Genomic DNA, 19,180 nt, shown 5'->3' with positions numbered 1-19,180 from the left:
CTCTGCAACTCTGGGCAATAGCTTGCTTAATCTCCACAACGGCCCCCACAACGCTAAGGATGCCTGGCCTCCACCTTGGGGGTGCCCAGGAGTGGACGCCTCACAGGGAAAGCCAGGATGGGTTCCACAGCGGTATTCGTACAAGCGCCTTGAGACCCTTGTGGGTGAGTAGTGCGCTATACAAGTATCAATTTACATTTACTGTATTTGGTCTGATGTATAAAATTGCATGGTATTTTTCTCTATTTACTTTGTTATGTACCATGATGTGCATTTGAAAAACCCGATAAATAAAGTGTTTAAAAAAATAAAATGAAACAACTAATAAGCTGACCTGTTTAATTCACCACTAACACATATTCTCATACATTTAATGAAATATAAACTGTCACTTCCAGTTGACTGCTTACTGTAAATTCTCTTTAGTCCTCTGCATCAGTGTTTTGAAGATGCTCATGTGAAGTAAAGCTGTAAATACTTTTTTACAGCAGCAACCAAGGGTGAGACCCTGTAGAAGGACTGTGTGTATCTTAAAAACATTCATTTCTGTGACATCTAAAAACCAAGTCATTTCCTGCCACAAAATGCTTGTTTGTGTATATTCACTCCTGGATGTGAAGGTTCTTTAAGTAGCCAGCAGAGGGCGCGCCTGCCTGCTGATGAAATCCACTGAGCACGTTGTATGAAATGAAGAACGGTTTCCTTTCCTGTTCCTATTCAGCGGTGGCAGAGACAGTACAAGCAGCAGATGGTGACACAATTTCCCGCCTCTCCCTCTGTGTCCAGCCTGCTGCAGAGGAGGAAGTACGCCCTGTCTCTCTGTGCTGTCATCTTCATCTGCAGACCCTCATAGACCCCCCTCCTATCCCAGGACCACAAATCTGCACCTGCCCCACCCCAGCCATAGGAGAAGGAGAGAGCCTGGAAATGTCTGTACAGGTTTCCGCTCAGGTAGGAGATTGTAAGGACCTTGTGCTGTGTTTGTAGAAATAGACTGAATGATCCTGAAAGAACTCTCTAGCAGGAGCCAGGCTCTTCTATCCAGGGACCTCTGGGGGCCTTTCCGTCCGGCCCTGGGGGTGTTTGTGGTCATCGTTTGTTTTAAAGAGAGGATCTGTGCACTGCACTGCATCTTAATGCACTGTGAGAAATCTGTGCACACTGCACTGCATTTCACTGCACTGTGAGAAATCTGTGCATGCTGCACTGCATCTAACTGCACTGTGAGAAATCTGTGCACTGCATCTTACTGCACTGTGAGGAATCTGTGCACGCTGCACTGCATCTTAATGCACTGTGACAGATCTGTGCACACTGCACTTTACAGCACTATAAGGGATCTGTGTCACTACAATGCATCTTACTGTACTGAGGAGTTTGTGCCACTGCACTGCATCTTACTGCACTGTGAAAAATGTGTTCAAATTGCACTGCATCTTAGCGCTCTATGAGAAATCTGTGCACGCTTTTTGCTCGGCTCTCGCTGTCAGTTTGTTGACTTGCGCACCTGTACCCCTGTGTCAGAGGCATGTCCCCCAGGCAGTTGAACGTCAAGGCTCCCCTGCTGCCCCTTGCCCCTTTGCCCCTGTTTTCATATCTCAGTCTAGGTAAAGCCTCAGTCATTTCAATAGGTTCCAGTGGCATAGGATGGCTTATAGCATTATATCACAAAGAAAATGGGGGTCAAAGCACAAATTCCCGCACCAGTCTTAACGTCTCATAAAATTTAAACACAAAACAAGGTGCAAAAAAGCCTGGGACACAATCCCGTAGGTCCCAAAAATAGAGAAACCAGGAGAGACCCAACCGGTTCCTCTAAAACCATACAACAAAAAATAGCTCTGCACACTTGTAAATATTCAGTCTTGGCAACCCACAGTGAGGTACAGTTATAATACAGTTGTTTACTTAAGTAAAGAATCAAAGTTATTCTGTTGGTATTGAATTTTCATCTTTTATTCATTTTGCAACCACCAACGCGTTTCGTCCACTTATGGACTTCTTCAGGGCTTAAAAAGTAGGCTTTCTCTATTATCAGATATCCATATTCAGTATGACTAACCGAGTCTGTTTAAGGAAAAGTTTGTCCAGACATTGTCCACCTTATAGTTTCATGAGGACAAAGGATAGGTCGATGACCGTGTTCATCCGTCCTTCCACGATCGTCTGATTCGAAGCGAGGTTTTTAGAAAAACTATAAGATGGACAATGTCTGGACCAACTTTTCCTTAAACAGACTCGGTTAGTCATACTGAATATGGATATCTAATAATAGAGAGAGCCTACTTTTTGAGCCCTGAAGAAGTCAATAAGTGGACGAAACGCGTTGGCGGTTGCAAAATGAATAAAAGATGAAAATTCAATACCAACAGAATAACTTTGATTCTTTACTTAAGTAAACAACTGTATTATAACTTTACCTCACTGTGGGTTGCCAAGACTGAATATTTACAAGTGTGCAGAGCTATTTTTTGTTGTATGGCTTATAGCATTATCTGCTGCAGAGGTTGTGTGTCTGCTGCAGGGATTGTGTGTGTGTGTGCACTGACCTTGGATCTGCCAGGTAGGAGGCCTTTCAAGCAGTGGAACGTACATGTCTGTGTTTTCGATGTACCTCTGCAGGTTGGATGTGTGTGCATGTGACAGGGTAGAGTTGTCTTTGCAGGCTGTGTGTGTGTATGAGGTGCATCTACAGTGTGTCTTTTTGCAGGGTGTCTGCCTTAGCAGATGTTGGCCGGACTGTCAGTCACTCTGCTTGGCCTCTCCTCTCTGTACAGGAATCTTTAGGGTCACTTGCTGTAAGAGGGTCTGCTCTGTGCAGAATAGTCAGGTGCTACTTGATACACAGCAGACGTCTGAGAAAAGTCACGTGTGAAGTTCTAGTTCTTCCACATAGTTTGGAAGAATTAGGCATCTTTGAGTGAGACTTCAGCACGACTTCCAAATGTGAGTTATTACAAGCACCCAGGGCTACTTGTATGACAATGCCACAAGGGGTTGCTGCACTCTCTCATCAACGGTGTGTTGGTGTGGATCGTGCTATGATATGATATGAAGCCTACATGAAGGATTTCAAGAGACTCTTGAAATCATTCTGCTCAGGTTGTCACTTCAGCCGGAAGGAGAGAACAAGATGAGCGAGCAGAAAAAGCAAGAAGAGGCCAGAGAAGAGAAAGAAGAGCGATACAGAGAGAAAAAACACGAAGGGTGGAGTAATTAATAGACATCTGCCAAAATATGAAAGAAAGAAAATTGTACGGGAGGGAATGAGAGTTCTAAAAGATGGCCAGGAAAAGAAATGTAATGAACATTATTTATAAATTGCCATGAAAATGTGATTCAAGTTTGACGTGAATTTGAGTCTTCAAGTGTTATAGGTGTAATGTGCTGTTTAGTGGTACCAATACTTGAACGAACTTTATATCTTTAGATCTGGGACTTAATCCCGTTCACCAAAAGGTGTAAATGAACCAAAAGGAGGGATCAATGTATTTTCGGGTTACCAATCTCAGCTCAAGTGAGATAGTTAAGAGGTCCCAGGTTCCGACCGTCCTCCTTTATAAATGTGTTTATGCACATACTGCACAGATCTGTGTTACCTTTGTATCAAACATACCAATCCTAATAAATTCTGTTGGAGGTGACCCTTTCTAGGATGCTTTCCCTCAACTTTTTTTTTGCTTTTGTCCCTCCTGGTTTTCCTCTGATCTATGTAATAGCCTACGGACATTGATCGCATTTTACACTGCCATTCAGTGCCAAAGTGATGTGCTTGTCATATACATACTGGTTAGTGTATACATGATTGGCTAAATTGAGTTTGCTGTTAGTCCATTGTCTAGAGGTAAGACATAGACCTAGGGCATGTAACTCAACACCTTCTGCGTGGGCTAGCAGAACTGGTTGTGCCACCCACGGAGCTAGTTCTTTAAATGTGCCACAGATTTGCCATGACGGGGCCTGTGTGTGCAGGTTACTGTTACTAGGCTTGGCATTTAAGAAGACACTTGCCAAGGTTCTGCATGTCTCTTGCTATATCTGAGTACTCCCTGGGGACAGGGTGCGCTGTCGGGAAGACGAAGGGCATGTGCGTGTGTACGCTACATATACTGGTAGTGAATGGCACCGAGTAGTATGTTTGGTACAGTAGGGCCTGATCCTCATATTGGATTGCCCTGAGGGATCTGTGGAAAGGCTATTGAGCTGGACTTCCTGCATGCAGAAGAGTGTCAGTATAGTGTTTGATATCGATGAGTTAGTAATGGCGATCCTGCTCCGGTGGTGTGAGTGAATTCGACATTATGACAGTGGAAATACCACTTTGGGAAAGTGGGAATGCCTGTACTCATGGCTCTGTATACCTATCTGCCTGTCTCCAGTTCACAGCTGGCTGCTGGGGGGATGGCTACATCTGTGCATTTCTGATAAGACAGCCATAAACTAGGGGTCCAAAGGATACTGTAGACCTCTCACTCTGAGGGGCCTTCCTGTGTTGGTTAAGAGGGGGTGGAATTGGCACCTGCATTCCAAGAGGCAGGGTTGTGGGCCCACTAAAGAAACTGATAAATCCTCCCAGGGTAGGATGTCAGACATGACAACATTTAGAGAGGGCCTGTGCATTTCGAAGGCGGCCTTTTGAGCTGATCTCCTCTTCATAGGTCATTGTGGGTATACCCACTGGGCCTCTGCCTTTAGGAGTTAGAGACGCTTTGGGGATTGGAAACTGTAACAGAGTAGGATCTGCACTTATGTTGCCCCCACTTTTTTCCTGATGTTAACACTGGTTTCTGGCTATAGTCTGGCAGGGTCCCTGCTAATCAGGGCCCCAGTCTCTCTGTTCTCTCTAAACGACTTGGTGTGCATATTAGATGCACTAGTAAATGGAAACTGTGGTACCTTATGAGCCCCTAGTATATGGTACCTTAGGTACCAAGGGCATAGGTACTTCACAGGCCTACCAGGTGTTGAAGCATGTATTATGCTACCCCTGGGAAGCAGACTAAATCTGACACCACAGGCCTGCTACTGCAGCCTGGGGGAGGTAGTGTTAGCGCTCCTCACTGAGATATAGGTACCCTATATCTCTACCTGCACACACATATAAACCTATCAGTTACCCCTAAGGGAGGCCCTGTCATTCCTGAGGGCAGGGTGCTTGGTTTCCATGTGAGGGGGTGCCTCTGCCTGAGCAGGGCCCCTCTGCAGCTCTCAGAGTCTATTATCTGCGGCTGTTTGTGGATGCGGTTAAACCATATACTCTTAAGTGCATTATAACCTCGCGGTAAATGCTAACTCTGGGATGGCTGCATCAAAACATGTCGTGTTTGGTGTCAAACGCTTTGGAATCATACCCCCACACCAGAAACTGGTGTGGGAGCATGATCCCACCCTTCTAGAGGGGTAGACATGTACCTACTGTGGAAACACGGTAGAATCCTGAAAGAGGCCTGGCATCACAAAATGGATGCCACCAGCACAGACACTGGGCTGCCTGAAACTCGCAGTGGAGGAGGCCCAACAATAGGCATCCTGTCACAGGGAGGTGTAACCACCTTCCAGACAGGATTTATTGTATTGGGGCTGGGTGGTTGCACTCCTAGAGTGCTTTGAAGTCCTGCACTGGGGGAGCAGTAGGCTCCTCTGTGCATATGCCAGCTCAAACCGGTTCAGGGGCTACCTGCCCCTGCTCTGGCGCGAAACTGGACAAAGGGAAGTGGGTGTAGCCACCCACTCCCTGACCCTCCCATAGGTGGGGTCATAGAGCTAGTCTCTCCCTTTCCTTTATTATAAGTTCGGGAACCCTTGCCATTGCAAACTAGATATCCCTGGACGATGCTCTGAAGAAGAATCCTGGACCTTCGACATTCCACTACCTCTGGAAGACTGAAGATTCCCCCTGGAAGTCAAGCAGTGACTCCCCTGCTTGGCAGGCACCAAAACTTTGAATCAACGGTCGCAAACTTTCCCGCTCCCGCCGGAGTCCGAAGTCCCTGCAGCCCCGGAAGTGTATTTCCTGACTTCTCCAAGGCCATCGTGATTCCCAAGCGAAGCTGAGGGAAGTGGACCCCACTAGTGACGAGGAACAGCAATACCCGGTTCCCGTGGACTATTGTCGAGTGCAATCCCTTCACGACGTTCTACGAACTTGTGCATTTGAACACGTGTGGTCCAAGCCTCCAGCAGGATTTCCACCGAAGATCAGAGGCCTACCTCGTCCCGAGTGACCGTGGGCTCCTGTGAAGTGAATCCTCCCGAGGCGTCTTTGCGATCCCTTGCCAGTTGGCTTGTGGGTCCCCTAAAGACTTTTCTACAAAACCAAAAGGCTGCCCTGGTTGCTCCAGACCTGCCCTGACTTACCCTCGCTGGGTGAGTCCCTCAGACCTTGCTGGTGTGCACCGCTGACTTTTTACACTTTCCACGAGACTTGCTGTTACCAAGGCTTGTTGGCTCCAATCTGGTCGCCGACACCGCAGTAAGCTGCAGACTTCGTGGGACACGCCAAATCCAGCTCCTGGTCGTCATCGACGCCTCCTGGACCTCGTGGCTGATGAGTCAAGACACCCGTGATCACCTGAAATCACCCGACTACTGTGGGCGTCCAGCTTCCTGGCCCCGGGTCACTGGCAAGTGACTTTGAACACTGTCTCCTCTGCTTTCAGGTCTTCTTTCTTCTGAATCCAGCCTTGGATTCCACCGGACACTTCTTCTGTCTTCACAAGCAGCAAGTCTTCTTTGGCTCCCATTGAAAACGACACCGCGATCCGACACCAAAAGACACCTATGCACCCCGCTTCCCTGGGTGTGGTAACTCCAGCACTACGGTGCTCCTGTGTGTGTTGGCTCTAGAACTACTTACCCTGTAAGTAACTTGCTTGTAGACTCTCCCGAAGTATCCTAAAACTTTAAAATTCCAACCGCGGCTTGCTCCATTGAAGTCTATTGAGATCCGCGGCTGTGTTCTCACACTACATGCGTCTCCCGCGGGTCCTTTGCTTACCTGCCTTGAGTGGATTAGTGAGGCCCCATCGCTTCTGAAGGCCCTAGGCCTTGTCCCTTCTCAAGTCGATATTCCTAAAGCTCTTTTTTTAGTATATGGTCTGGTACGCCACTAGGGCCCCACCATATTTGTGCTTAACTTGTTGTGACACGTTGATTTGTGCATATGTTCCTGACTTCTAACCTCATAAAGAGATTAGTAGAGTGTGTCTAGTAATAAATACATATATATTTTATATATATACCTGTGTGGTGTCCTTTCATTTAGTGATTCAAGAGATTATAAGGTAAAACAAGCTGCTTTACATTCCTCTGTGACTTAGCCTGAAGGCTGCTCTCCACAGCTACCACTAGGATAGCTTTCTTTAAAAGGTTGTCTTAAACCTTTCTACCTAAGTATTTGTACTGGTGCAATTGGCCACTTTAACTAGTGACCAGCATATACCAGGCCAACTTCGCACAGAAACATACTACGCTGGTTCAACGCTGGAACATCAACAAGAAGAACTTTTGGGGTGGGGGGCTGCAACTGGATTATCTGCAGACTTGTGGTGGCCTGGGGCTTATTGTGCTCTAGGAAGGGGACTATCACTTGGTGGATTTTACCTGGATGTTTCAGGCCTGCAGCTAATTGCCAACTGTCGTGGCCAGGTTCCCCAAGCACTCTCTAAGGGCTTGTTGACTGGCCTCCTGTCCACGAGTTCCCAGGGACAGAAAAGATCTCCCAGTTTCCACAAGATCGTAAGGACCGCGCAGAGTTCGGCATAAACGGGTGGAAGTGATTGTCGGCTGGGACAAGGACCCTCCTGACGTGTGCAGTGATCAGACTGTGCCGAAGACTGAGCTGGTGACGTTCAGTGTCACACCTGGGGTGGCAGTAGCGTGAGTTCGAGGAGTGTGGGGGAAGTTTGCTGAGTCTGATGGGCCTGAGATTACAGCCGGAAATCTCTGCTAGTTCACATTCGTTAGTGTGTGGTGTCCGAGCAGTGTTGAGAGAAGTTTGCTGAGTCCGCAATATCCAAGCTGGCAGCATAGACTGTGTCCGACCTCCAGATTGGGAGGACGACAGTGCCTGACATCGCGGCCTCAGTCTGAGGTCACCGGCTCCCTCTCCCCGGACCCACGCCACAAAGTACTATGTTGTTAAGGATATCGTGACTGGAGGTCTCGTCGTGCCTTGTGTGCACCCACGACTGGCTCCCTGGAGCGGCTGTAGCTCCCACCTCCGCCAGAGGCGAAATCATTCTCCAAATTGGGAGCCCGCCAGCTTCTGGTGTTGCAGTCGTTTTCCTGCGGGGAGGATAGTGATCCCGCACTTGTAAAGGGCCACCGGGGGCCTGAGGACCTAATCTGGATGGACGAAAACACGTAACTGTTTCTTTCCACTTTAGGTGGTCCCTTAATCTAATCAAAGTGTTGACAGCAGGGGCAACGTGTATCGTTGGCAGGTGTAGTTTGAGTGGCTGATGGGCTAAGTCACAAGGTGTAGAGAGAACCTGTTATTTCTTGACCATTACAAGTATAAGGAGTACGCGATAATGGGAATGTTGTGGTTTATGCTAATGTGTAAGCGGAAAAGTGAAATACCTCTTCACAGCCTAGATATATGATTCTGTCGCTTATAATGTGGAAGGGATTGATTGTATTGGGAACACCTCTGGGATGTATACACATAGGTGTATGTTGCTTACAAGGGTGAGGGGATAATGGTACAAGCGAACACCCAGGACAATTACATATATGTTAATGCCGTTCTGCTGCTAATGGAAGAGTTTGAAAATTTCATATAACTGTAAAGTATATATCCAATGTGTATGTCGTTTTGATTTCAATGTGTGTGTAATACAAAGACCAGTGTTGTATACATACTGTGTGGAGTCTTTTTGTAGCGTCCACAGGGTGTTGCGGGGTTGAGGGTTGTGCCAATACCTTACACTTTGACCCTGAGGATAAGCCTGACTGCTCTTTGCCAAGCTATCCGAGGGTGAGCATAGGTTATCAGACAAGTGTATCGTACTCATCCTATCTAGGACAGTGGATTCTGCCTGGCTTTGATGCATCCCAGCCAGAAACCGCTGGGTCTAACAAATTCCTAATAATAAATAAATTGAAAAAATATTTAAGCTGCACCAATTTTGCACCCAAGACCAACTTTTTTTTTTTGATAATCAAGTTTATTGGTTTTAAAGAACAAATCACAAAAATACATTGGTAGCAAAATCAAGCACATTATTTGGATAAAATACATTGAAAGAGAGACGACAGAGACTTGTAAAGCACTCTATAGGATGAATAAAAACAGTTGCATATGGTTATTCCTGTACAAGACACGCACGCGACCCTTAGGGCAGTAGATTGAACCATTTGCCCCATATCATGCCAAAAAGCTCGGGACATTCCCGGGCCTCAAAGAGGGGCTCCTTTTGAGTTCCACACCAATCCACCCCGTCTCCATTTCCGTATAGTAGGGGACTTGGCCTGAGACCAGATTGCCGCTATATCGCGCTCCGCTACTGCCACCGATGTTCCCAGGAAGCGCTTATCGGGCCGAGAACTATCGAGGCCATCGAACACACCCAGGTCGAAACGTAGTGGGTCATGGGAGACCGTCCACCCCAGGGTCTGTGTGAGTTCCAGTTCCTGCCCCGCCCAAAATGGTGCAAGGACAGGGCATTGCCAAATCATGTGGTAGAAGTCCGCAGGGGGGTGATTGCATCGCGTGCAGGTCGGGGAGGGCCACGTACGGGTGCTGTATAGGCGCACAGGAGTGAGGTAAGCCGTATGGAGGTAATAGAGTTGAACTAGACGCAACTTGGAGGAGGTCGTCGGGGTCTTGTGGGCCATGAGAGCATCTCTCCAGTCCGCGTCTTCTAGGTGCCCAACCAAACCTCCCAGCGGGCACGTAACAAGTCTAGGGACGCAGGGCCATTGTTCACTAGGGAGCGGTATATTCGCGACACCCCTCCTCTACCCAGGTTCCCCATCATCACTTGGATCTCAAGGGGGCTGAATTCAGGGAAGGAGGTGGGAGACGGAATATGTACTCGAAGGACATGCCTTAGCTGTAGGTATTTTTAGAATTGGGAAGAATGGAGGGAATAGCTGTGCTGTAAATCTGCAAAGGATGTGATGTGGTCCTCAACCCAGACGTCCCCTAGTAGCGAGATCCCAATGTGGTCCCACCGACGGAAGTCCCAGGGAGACGAGGCCTCTTTCAGCCAAACACCACACCACAAGGGCGTTTGCCTGGTGAGTTTCCCGTCCCATTTTGTGTGGCGCAAGGCTGTGCGCCAGGCCATGAGCACCGTTCGGGTGACGGGGGACGGACCTGCGGTATGGGGGCCCCATACAGGTAGGCCTGGAGTTGTGGGAAGTCCAATGATCGGAGCTCCACCCAGTACGCCGGGTCGGACCATCCGCCTGCGAACCAGTCGTGAACCACGATGAGTCTCATTGCAAGATAATAGAGGTAGAGGTTGGTTACCCCCATGCCCCCATCGTAGGAAGGTATGCGGCTGTGTGCCAGGGACATTCGCGGTCTTCCGCCCCCCCGCCCCCCATAAAAACCGGGTGAGGGTATTGTCAATTTTACGAAACCAGCTCCCCAGGAGGTGAAGAGTAATATTTTATAAGATATATAAAAAACGGGGGAGGTCCATAATTTTAAAAAGGGCACTTCTGCCAAGGGGGTTGAGAGGGAGGGATTGCCATTTCCTGAGGTCCGCCTTGGCCTTGGTAATATTCAGGACCCATTCGAGTTCTGGAAGGAGGGAGACCCACACCCCCAGGTACTTGAATGACTGCCTGCGCAGGGGAATGGTCGTTTGCCAATCGAAGCAAGCCCGGGACGGGTGGAGGGGAACCAGAGTGGATTTCGCCGGTTTGAGCCGGAGGCCGGAGACCCGTTCAAAGGCAGAGAGGGCATCCAAGCACCGTGGGCCGAAGCTCTCGGGGTCCGCCAGGAAGAGGAGAACGCCGACAGCATAGAGAGCGATCTTATCGACCTGATATGGGTCTCAAGCCCATCCTCGGATGTGGGGGTCCTGACGTACGAGAGAGGCCAGGGGCTCCATCGCTAACGCGAATAAGAGCAGCGAGAGCAGACAGCCTTGGCGAGTGCCCCTCTGGATGGGGAACGTCTCCGAGAGCACACCGTTAATTAGGACCCTCGCCTTAGGACTGGAGTATAAGATATGGATGAGGCGCCGAAACGGGGGGCCGAAACCCATCACCTCCAACACGTCTCCCAAGTAGGTCCAGTCCACCGTATCAAATCCTTTTTCAAAGTCAATGAAGAGCAGGGCCAGATACGGGGTAAGATGATGGCAGTGTGCAAGGGCGAGGTGGAGGCAGCGTATGCAATGTCGGGTGCCCTGGGCAGGCATAAAACATCATTGGTCTGGGTGGACCAAACCGTGTAAATGGGGGCGGAGTCGTTGAGCCACGACAGTGGCAAAAATGATAACCTCGGTGTTAATGAGGGAAATGGGGAGGTAATCCGCACATGCAAGGGAAGGTGGCTGTGTCTTTGGGAGGACCACAATAGTGTCTATGTCTGTCTCTGGGGGAAAGGACCCCAGGTCCTCCACATGCTTAAACAATTCCACCAAGTGTGGGACCAACATGTCGCGATAGGTCGCATGTATTCTTGGGGATAGCCGTCCGGCCCTGGCGTCTTACTGGAGTGCAGAAGCGAAATGGCCCCATGTATCTCCTCCGGGGTGAAGGGAAGGTCCAGAGTCTCTGAGACCGTCTGGGAGAGGCGGGGCAGCTGGGTCCCGGTTTCGGACAGCAAATCAGCCAGGGAGGTTTCGGGAGGCAGGGCCGCATAAAGGGCAGCTTAATAGCGCGCGAAGGCTTGGGCAATAGCCCGAGAGGTAACGTGGTGAACGCCGGTCCCATTGCGGATCTCTGGAATAATGCGGTTGGCTTTAGGGTATGAAAATAAATTATGAAGTAATTTGCCATTTTTATCACCCCAACCATACACGCGCGCCACGGAGGAGCGCCATAGCATTTTAGCAGACTCCAGTGAGATCTGACAGATCTCTTCACGGAGCAGTGTAAGCTGCCGAGCGGAGTCATCGCTTTCAGTATACGCCTGGGCCGTCTCCAACTGTGCAGTTTGGGCCCCCAGCTGCACAAGGCGGGCGGCCTGTACTGTGCACTTCGCGTGGACCAAACCTCTAGCCGCCCCCGTATAGTGGCCTTTCCAGCCTCCCATAATGTTACCGGTGAGGAGACTGAACCCGTATTAATCGAAAAATAGTGCCGCAGTTCCTGCCCGAGGGATTTAACGAATTCCACATCCTGCAGAAACCAGGCGTTCATCCGCCAAGCCGTTCGAATGCCAACAGCGGAGTTCCCGAGATGAAGGGAAACAGGCGAGTGGTCTGAGATGCCTCGGGGCAGGCTGGTAGCCCCGGACATCAACTGACAGTCAGGGGCAGGCAACAGGAGCAGGTCGATACGAGAGTGAGTATGGTGGGCCACCGAAGTGTGAGTATATTGTTCCTGACGGGGATTCCACACCCTCCATCCATCGCAGAGACCCAGGGCAGAGGACCAGTCAGATGGGCGGTTAGCAGAGGCAAGACAGGGCGCCGAGGGAGTACCTGTCGTATCGCGGGAGGGTTGCATAACGGCATTGAAGTCGCCTCCGATGACCGTCAGACCCTGTGGAAAGGTGGAGACTACGAGTGTGAGACGGCGAAGGGCAGAGGGGGGGTGTATACACACAGGAGATTAAAAGGATGCCCTTCGATCTTGCCTGTCAGGGCCACTTAGTGGCCTTGTGTGTCCGTCTCAGGTGCGCCAAGGTAAAGGAAAGCCCCTTACGAAGCAGTATGGCAACCCCCCCGGGAACCCCGTGTGAAAACAGAGTGCCGAGCCCTGTCGAACCCATACCAGGCGAGGAAGGTGCAGTGAGTGCCCAGAAGGTGTGTTTCTGTAGAAAAAGGATATCAGTCGTGTGTCGCCGGGCACTGCGAAGAACAGAAGTACGTTATATGCGGTCTAGTAGGCCGATGACGTTCCACGATAGAATGTGGAGGGGTCTATTTAAGTTGGACGTCATCTGGGTGGACAGTGTGTGGAAAGAACAGCGCAAGCGGACCCGGGTCCCAGGGGAGGCAACACCCCGTGGCCGGGACCTTTGGTTGAAATTTGTGCGGTCTGTTAAGTCTCATGTCGTCGATGGTGTGCGTGCATTGATAGCTACCAAGATAAACAAAGAACGGTGGCCTGTAGGCAGCCAAAAACAATAAACTGGGAGACAATGGTCTTCCCACCCTCCCATGCCCCCCAACACCCCCCACCCAACACTTCCGAAGATGAAGCATCTGTCGCCCTGAAAAGTAAACACCTTAAAACAACAACACACGAATGAGTCTGAGTGCTAAGCTAAAACCGTTAGCGGAACATGGACGTGGCAGAGATGGACCCCTCCATGGAATCAGATAAGAAAATGTGTTAACAGCTGCAATTACATTTGGAACAGAGAAGTACAAATAAATCTAGGAGCTGAGATGGGGAACAGTTCGCAGTACGTGGTCGCAATGAAGATGGAACGCTCCTGCTGTATGTATGTGGTAGCGATCTCAGCTGCAGGAGCAATTTGGGAAACAGATTAAGGATCGCCTGCCTTGGGCCTTGAGTTCAAACTCCCTCGTCGTCTGCAGCGGTTCACTCCCCACGAGCAGGGACCTGAAATGCTATCACCCAAGCCGCTGGGGCAGGACCGCCAGCCGGCCCTGGGACTTCCCCACCTCCAGCACTCACAGAGCCGGAACATGCCGAGACTGCAGGGGGGGGAGCAGGCCCCAGACAGTCCCTCAATGCCAATTGCACCCCAGATACCACGGACTCACCGCCAGGGCGATCCAGGCCCACTCTGGAGGTCCGCAGGTAGGAGCAGGCAGCCGGGCGAGAACTGCGTCCGCGATCCTCCGCAGGAAGGGCAGGCCTCGTCTCGTGGCCCCAAGCCTCAGCACCCCCTCTCCCCACACGGACCTCAGGCAGCACCGGAGAGAGCAGAGCAAGGCCGCCACCTCAGAGCCACCAGGGAGCCCCCGAGGGACGGATCGGTGGAGCGCAGGCCGCTCGTCTCAGGAGTGGGTCGCCGAGGGGGCCGCCATCTTAAAGCTCACTGCCGCGGGTAAGGGGCCAAAACAAGGCAGTGGGGTCTCCAATCTGCTAGACCGGAGCACAGCAGAGGGGACAGGGGATCTCTTCCTATGGCCAGCAGGGTTCGATGGCAGCTGTTAATGGGCAGATGCAGGGCGGATGACGGAGGGGGTCCGGAGCACTCTTAGAGTGCGACCGCCATCTTGACGCCTCAGGCCACCCACCCCCCCAAGACCACCTTAATCTGTCCTAACTCTAGACATGTTTATGAGGAGCCATGGCTTCAGCTTCTTGCTTAACTCAAGGGGTGAGGAGGAGGCTCTGATGTGTTGAGGGAAGTCGTTCCACACTTTAGGAGTGATATTTGAGAAGAGTTGTCACCGGATCTGTTTCTGTGTAGGCGTGGGTGCGCAGTCAAATTATCGACTTTTTTTATTGACCTACACTTATATCAAGTTTTAAATATCAGAGGGACAGAATATCGACTGTAAGGTAAGTAATATCGTATTTGTTAACCCCTTCGCTGCCAGGCCTTTTCCCCCTTCTGTGCCAAGCCTTTTTTTGGCTATTTGGGGTAGTGCGCACTGACGCCCCTGTAACTTTTTGACCACATAAGGTATCCACGCCAAATTTGCGTCCTTTTCTTCCAACATCATGGGCATTCTAAAGGTACTCAGGGTTTGTGGATTCCCCTGGAGGGGTCACAGAAATGAGCCAAAATACAGCAACATTTTGTTTTTGTTGGGAAAAATGGGAAAAACGGACTGCAAATGAAAGCGCCTAGGTTTATCCCTGCAAATGTAATCAAAAAAGCGTTTGTGGGGCTGAAATCACCATTTTCCCAGCTTTTAGGGGATACCAGACCTTTGTCAGAAACCCAACATTTTTTACACAGTTTTGGCATTTTTCTGGGACATAGCCTATTTTTGCTATTTTTTGTGCTTTCGACCTCCTTCCAGTTAATGGTAGAAATGGGTACAAAAGCAATAATGGATCCTCGAAAGCTATACATTTTAGAGAAGTAGACAAAATTCTGAATTCAACAAGGGGTCATTTGTGTAGATCCATCAAGGTTTCTTTATAGAAACTAACAGTTAAATATAGGATAAATTGAAAATTAGTTGAAAAAAACAGCCTTTTTTGTGTCAACGTTTTCACCTGTAACTTCTTCTAATTATGACATCTCTTTGAAAGCAATATACCGTTACATCCACTGGACATTGCTGGTTGTGGGGATATATAGGACTTGTAGGTTCACCAAGAACCCGACGAACCCAGAGCCAATAACTGAGCGGCAACTTGCAATGTTTTTTTTTTATTATGTACCAGGTATATAGTAATTATTCTGTAAAAATGTGTACATGGAAAAATCGGTATGAAAGACACCTATGTATTTCTGAAATGGGAACAAAATATAGAGTTTAGAAACAGTAGATATTTGCACATTTCCAAAATTGGGAATACTCATACTAGCATGAGAATTATCGGTCATTTTTTAAAATGACTTCTTTTTTACACATTGTCTTTCATTTGGAAGACAGAAATGCATCGAAAGTCAATAGGTAATAACAGTTCCTTTACAAATCTGAATTACCAAAAGTCTCCCGATAAAAATGGTACCTCACTTGTGTGGGTAGGCATAGTGCCCACGACGGGAAATGGCTCAAAAACCAACGTGAACACACCACATTTTCACAATTAAAAATTAGCCTTTTTTAGCAAAGTGCCTAGCTGTAGTTGTTTAACCCTTGCTCTGCCAGCACCTAGGAAACCTCGCAAACCTATACATTTGTTAAAACTAGACACCCAGGGGAATCCAGGATGGGGTGACTTGACTGCCTCCCACCAGGTTCTATTACCCAGAATCCCTTGCAAACCTAAACTTTTGTAAAAAAAAAACAAATTTTCCTCACATTTCTGTGGTGTAAAGTTCTGGAATTTGTGTGGATCCACAAATTTCCACCCACCCTGCGTTCCCCAAAGTCTTCCGAGAAATATGGTACCTAGGGAAACCTAGCAAACCTATACATTTTTTAAAACTAGACACCCAGGGGAATCCAGGATGGGGTGACTCAACTGCCTCCCACCAGGTTCTGCTACCCAGAAACCCTTGCAAACCTAAAATATTTTGCCAAAAAAACTCACATTTCCCCCACATTTATGTGGTGTAAAGTTCTGGAAGATGCGTGGATCCACAAATTTCCACCCACCCCCCGTTCCCCAAAGTCTTCCGAGAAAAATGGTACCTCACTTGTGTGGGTCGGCCTAGTGCCGCAAAACCTAAAATGGAAACACCTCAATTTTTCAGTGAAAAATGACCCTTTTTTGGCAAAGTGCCCAGCTGTAGTTTTTGAACCATAGCTCTGCCGGCACCTAGGGAAACCTAGCAAACCTATACATTTTTGAAAACTAGACACCCGGGGGATTCCAAGGAGGTATTGCTGAAAACTAGACATCCGGGGGATTCCAGGGAGTTATGGCTTGCATGGATCCCCTAACGTTTCCTTACCCACAATCCCCTGCAAACATCAAATTTAGCTGAAAAACATCACTTTTTTTGCATATTTTAGTGTGGGAAAGTTGTGGTATCACCGGGCTGACACAAATTTCCTACCACCCAGCGTTGACCCGGGTCTCCAGATAAAAACGGTGCCTCACTCGTGTGGGAGGCCCAAATACCCGCGAAAGGCAAGGACCCAAAATGTATTGTGATGCAGCACTGTAAGCAACTGGAGAATGATCCAAGACACCGCAGACAATGACGTCTTCTAATCTTCTAATCTGTCTTCTAATCTTCTAATGTGCCCTGACATGCTTCCACCAGCATGTCTGAAATGCCAAGTGAACAGCCCACATCCAACGCATTGAAGCCAGCAACAACAGCAACAAATACATCTTCTTCATAGTCAGAAAATTCACGGTGCTGCAGCCACCACCAACAACATCATCCCTTACAGGACCCATTGCAACAATCTCTATAACTTCTTTTGGAAGGAGATCACATTCGCATACGCCAACTTCAACTTTCAACCTGACCCCAGCAATCTTGCAGCCAGTCTTCCAATCTCAGCTGAAGCATGGACCTTGACCATTTAGAACATCATCTCCACAAAACAGACTGGCGCAACCATGAAGACCATCCACTAAGGGGCCCCATTAGACCCATGCCCCCACCACACTCTCAACAAAGGTCTAACCACCATCAGTGAAGTCCTCACTCCCATCCTGAATGACTCCATCAATGCGGCCGTCTTCCCAGAAACCCAGAAGCAGGCAGCTGTCACAGCCCTGGTGAGGAAACCCTTTGAGGACCTCACCAAACTCTACAACTACTGACAGATCACCCTCCTATCATACATGGCCAAGGTCCTAGAGAAAACCATCAAGAAGTGTCTGACCAGCTACCTCGTCAACCACCAGCTCCTCAATGCCACCCAATCTGGATGGAGGCCCAACCAGAGCACAGAAACAAAGCTCATTGAACCTACCAACGCCATTCGCATGATCCTAGAGAGAGGGGAGAGTAAGGCAGTCATCCTATCGTACCTCTTGGCAGCATGTCACATGGTACCACATTCCATCCTAATCAGGCTCTGTCACAAGTTCGAACTTCAAGGACCTGCATGCGACTGATCTGCTCCTCCAGATAAAAACAACTCCCGACAGTCAACCGGACGTCATACTCCTTGGAAACTGGAAATCTCATCTGCGGAGCACCTCAAGGTTCACTTCTCAGAAGGACACTATTCATCACTTACATAACCCCACCGGCCAACGCCATACATACCCACTACATCAACATCCTCTCCTACGCTGACAACACACAACTAATACTGTCCATCTCTGACAAAATCCACAACTCAAGGAACACGTTCACTGCCTGTATGATGGAAGTAGCCACCAGGATGAAGTTGAACTGTCTCAAACTCAACACTGACAAGATCGAAGTGTTGATCTTGGGAAACAACACCTGTCCATGGGGCCGGAAGAGGCTGGGCTGGGCCACCCCTCTGACATCTGCTATTTGAGGAAAGCATCTACTCTGTAAGTTCCAAGTATTATTAACATAACTGTTACATCTTATTGGAGAGCGCGCTACCCCCCGGCTCTATAATTGGACTGTTTAGGTCTGCTGCAAAATGAGCAAACGCAGGGGAGAAGTTGGGACACTGGACCCTTTTCATGTGAGGGCTGTGTCCCTGTTAACTCATGAAATTGAACTTACAGAGCATCGTCTGTCGCTCGACCCTGTACCCTTACAATCCCGTCTATCATTAGGTGGTTTGACCACAGATGGTGTAACTTGCGCAACTCCAAATAATGTGCCGTTAACGGAAGCACGCACTGCTCCCACAAGTCTATCCACACCAGATCTGGGAGCCTCTAGTAAGGCTGCCCCGGACATGCCTAGTCTTAACACCAGAGCACAGGTGGCATGTCCACATATGAATCCCAAAGTGAAATCACAAACCGCCAAAATTGTAAAAAAAAAGACGAAGACCAAACTTACCAAAGACCGCTAACCTGTCAATAATGCATCAAATCAGGTGGCGATTCCTACCGTCTCAGTGGGCATACAGACTGATGTTTTCTCCAACTCTGCCTGCAATGATCTCAATATAAACACCATGGGAGCTGCTGCTGACACCAACTTTGCAGTAGAATCTATCGGAAATGCACTGGGAAACCTCAAGGATTTTATTAAATCGAATTTTGATGCACTTTGGGGGAAAATGGAGCATTTGGACTCTGAATTGGCCAACCTGAGGGGTAGGAAGGTGGACTCTGTTCATAACGATGGTGGGGGAGGAATCTCCTCGATTCCCCTGGGCTTGGGTATAAGCCACAATCTAGTCTTGTCCTGAACAAAGATGTCAGGAAATTGCAGCAATTTAAATGTATTTCCAGTGCCACAACTTATTAGCGAGCAGAGGTGAAGACAGGACGCTCCCCAACCTAATACAGTTAATGTCCCAGGAAGCAGTAATGCCACCCAGCTACGGACTAGTGCCCCCGCAAGTGACCTGTGTTTAAGAAAGGATACTTCTAGCAGTCTTGG

The 19,180-nt window shown here is 48.9% G+C and overlaps 1 protein-coding gene across 1 annotated transcript in view; it reads left to right on the top strand.

Moving 5' to 3' along the window:
• Positions 1 to 750: 750 nt before the first annotated feature.
• LOC146839507 (uncharacterized) overlaps positions 751 to 19,180 on the top strand; it is a 38,425-nt gene continuing 19,995 nt past the window's right edge. The window contains exon 1 of the mRNA XM_085651557.1: positions 751 to 951. The gene's annotated coding sequence lies outside the window, so the exon portion shown is untranslated. The remainder of the gene's footprint in view (positions 952 to 19,180) is intronic.

The sequence above is a fragment of the Triturus cristatus genome, chromosome 4_1, assembly GCF_964204655.1.
Source record: "Triturus cristatus chromosome 4_1, aTriCri1.1, whole genome shotgun sequence".
Classification (NCBI taxonomy): Eukaryota; Metazoa; Chordata; class Amphibia; order Caudata; family Salamandridae; genus Triturus; species Triturus cristatus.
Note: the sequence above shows the minus strand (reverse complement) of the source record. Positions and strands in the feature narration are given on the sequence as shown.